The sequence below is a fragment of the Engraulis encrasicolus genome, unplaced genomic scaffold, assembly GCF_034702125.1.
Source record: "Engraulis encrasicolus isolate BLACKSEA-1 unplaced genomic scaffold, IST_EnEncr_1.0 scaffold_492_np1212, whole genome shotgun sequence".
NCBI lineage: Eukaryota > Metazoa > Chordata > Actinopteri > Clupeiformes > Engraulidae > Engraulis > Engraulis encrasicolus.
This window is the reverse complement of record NW_026945800.1, coordinates 28070-31805: the sequence shown is the minus strand read 5'-3', so window position 1 is coordinate 31805 and position 3736 is coordinate 28070.

Here is a 3736-nt window from a genome sequence, read left to right as displayed (position 1 = left end):
GTCATAATGAATACTTACATGTGATGGCGGGTGGGGGGGAAAGTATGCATGAAAAAGGGTGAATGGGTAGCAGGAGTTCTGGAAAATAAAAAAACTAAAAATGTGCACATTCCTCTTCTACTACGGGAGGGTTTACTTGCACAGCCAACATTTTTGCACACCAGCGCATTTTGGTCATTATGTACAATGCCAGTGAAGTTGAACTGTGAGTGGAACGGTTGAATAGTTTGTCCTGTCCTGTCTATTGTCATGTCATTGTCTTGTTATATCTCAGTAGATGTGTAATGTAAATGTGTTAAATCTTCATTATATCGGCCCTGCCGTAGCTCAAGCAGTAGGGCACTTAATTGCTACACCGGCGACCCGCGTTAGATTCCGTCCCGAGTCCTTTGCCGACCCTTTCCTATCTCTCTCTCCCAACTTGATTTTTTTAAAATTATTTTTTCTTTTTTAAGATGTTTTATCTTTATATGTTTATATATTTATATTTTTATATATTTAGTATTTTGTAGTTTTGTAGAAAACTAAATATTGGGGAAAGCATTTTGACACAAAGTTCTAATAGGCTACATTATGAAACATGAAAATACATGAAATACAAATGTAAAATACATGTTAGCTGGGAATTGAACTGTCAGCCTTTGCATTACCTGAGTCATTCACCCCTGTCCCAGACAGCCATGACCCCAGACAGACACTTGTACATTCCAATACACATACAGTACCTAGCTCCACTTACATACTATTTCATCTGGAGCACCATCTAGTGTTCCTACTACGTAATTACACATTTCAGGAGAAAGCGATTGTATTTTCTTTTATTTTGAAAATACAAAATACAATGGGAAATGTATTTTGATACAAAATTCAAATAGGCCTACGTGACTTTTAATTATATTTAAAATACTGCCCATCCCTGCCACTAGGCATGAGCAGAGTAAGCAGAGCGCTTACGGCCTCAACCACTTTGCATCCTAAATTGAGACTGACAAAAAAACACATTATTATTATTATTATTATTATTATTATTATTATTATTATTATTATTATTATTATTATTATTTCATTATGAGGGGGCCTCCTGACCAGTTATGCTTAGGGCCTCAACCACTTTGCATCCCAAATTGAGACTGACAAAAAAAACCCCACATTATTATTATTATTATTTATTTTATTTTTATTTTTATTTTTGTTATGTTATCAATTCATTATGAGGGGGCTCCTGACCCGTTTATGCTTAGGGCCTCAAATCTTAGCTCACTAATTAGTGATGGGATTATCAGGTTATAAGGCTCTACAATGTATTGCTAATGTTATTGATGCATTATCAGGTTATAAGGCTCTACAATGTATTGCTAATGTTATTGATGCATGATCAGGTTATAAGGCTCTACAATGTATTGCTAATGTTATTGATGCATGATCAGGTTATAAGGCTCTACAATGTATTGCTAATGTTATTGATGCATGATCAGGTTATACGGCTCTACAATGTATTGATAATATTATTGATGCATGATCTATCAGGTTATACGGCTCCACAATGTATTGATAATATTATTGATGCATGATCTATCAGGTTATACGGCTCCACAATGTATTGATAATATTATTGATGCATTATCAGGTTACAAGGCTCTACAATGTATTGCTAATGTTATTGATGCATTATCAGGTTATAAGTTGTATTGGCCTACAATTGTGTTATGTCTTTCACACACACACACACACACACACACACACACACACACACACACACACACACACACACACACACACACACACACACACACACACACATAACAGAGGAGCGAGAGAGGGAGAGGAGAAAAGGGGGGAGAGAGAGAGGGAGAGAGAGAGAGAGAGAGGAGAGAGGGGGATGAGAGGGAAAAGGAGGTAGAGGAGGAGGAGAGAGACATACACAGGCCCCACTACAGCCAGCCTCACATGAAGCAGACTGGAGGAGCGGTGAGGTGAGGGGGTCCACTGTCTTCCCCAAGCACACTTGCACCTACACTACCCAGGACAAGGTGACACATGCACACTTGCACCTACACTACCCACCTACACTACCCAGGACAAGGTGACACATGCACACTACCCACCTTCACCTTACTCAGGGACAAGGACACCTGCACCACTACCCACCGGTACCAATTGTAAACCCCCCCTCAAGGGACAAGGTGACACCTCAACCTACGACCACCTACCTACCAGACAATGTGACACATCACGCGAACCCAACTACACTACCCAGACAAGGGACACCGCCACGTGCACCTACAGACCCAGGACAAGTGACAATGCATAGTAATATAAGAGAGAGATAGAGATTGATACAAAGATATGTTGGCTTGAATAGGGCCTCAGTTTGAAAGTCGCGTTGGGTGGAAAGCGTCGGCAAATAGCAATGAATTTTAAGGTAGGTAAGTAATGGTAATAAAAGGATGGGACTGATAAGACAAGGGAAACAGGCCACGAGACACATGAAACAGACAACATAGAAGGCACATGAAGACTGACCGACTAGATAGACAACACTGAAACGGGACCCTAACACATTGAAACTGAACCACAGACAGACACATTGAAACAGGACCACTAGAAACAAGACACGAGGGAAACCGGACACTAGATGACACCTGGGAAGCTGGACACTAGATAACCATTGAAACAAACCACTAGATAAGACACATCGAACTGGCCACTACACATGAAACAGGACCACTAATGAGAATGGAGAAACTGACCACGAGACACAGTGAAACGGGACACTAACACATGTAAACAGGGCCACGTAATTACCACGGAACAGACCAACTAGATAGACACTTGAAACAGGACCACGATATAGACATGAAACTGGCCACGAAGTAACACATTGAAAACAGGACCACTAATAGACACCAACTGAACGACCCAAAGACACATTGAAACGCACCACTGAAACATTGAACGACACTGGATAAGAGACATTGAAACTGGCCATAGACAAGACACATTGAACTGACCAATATAGACACACGGAAAGTGACCACTAGGGGACACAATCTCGAGATACTTGTCTAGTGTGCCAGTCGCACAAGTGTCCTCACAAGCGACATACCACTGACAAAACAAGGATTTGAATGAGCCATGGTTATTTATCCATTCATTCGTTTCAGGCATTCATAGCTTCATGCTCAGTCATTGCAGTCATTCAGTCATTGTCTTGACCGCGATACCAGTACGGGTTGAGTCGGTCCTTGTCCCCATCTGAGGGGGAAATTCCATAACCACGAGAACACGTACTTACCTGACACAGGACGAGCAGATGGCAGCATACTCCTCTGAATTACAGACGCAACATCCAGGAAGTTTGAGGACGACGCAGAACTTGAAGGAGGGGTGTTACAATATGCACCTGCCGTCCGCAACCTGGTGCTTGTCGTCCGCGTACCAGGAAGTAATATGTCTGATGACATCACGGCAACAGCATTATATTTCAAATAGCTGCAAAAGCTCATTGTAGTCGTTTCCACTCATTTGCAATTGGGAGTGAAGGAAACAGTCCCCTCAAAAAGTTGCTGTGCGAGGATAACAGCCGGGAAACTTCCTCCAAGGAGAGGGGCCAGAGGGCGGGAACGAGGAGACAGGCACAAGGGGAGGAGGCAAGTCAAAAATTAGAACACAAGCAAAGGGAAGGTTTCTGCCCGGCAGGACCTGTGGTAGCCTCATATAAGAATGTCCTGAGGCG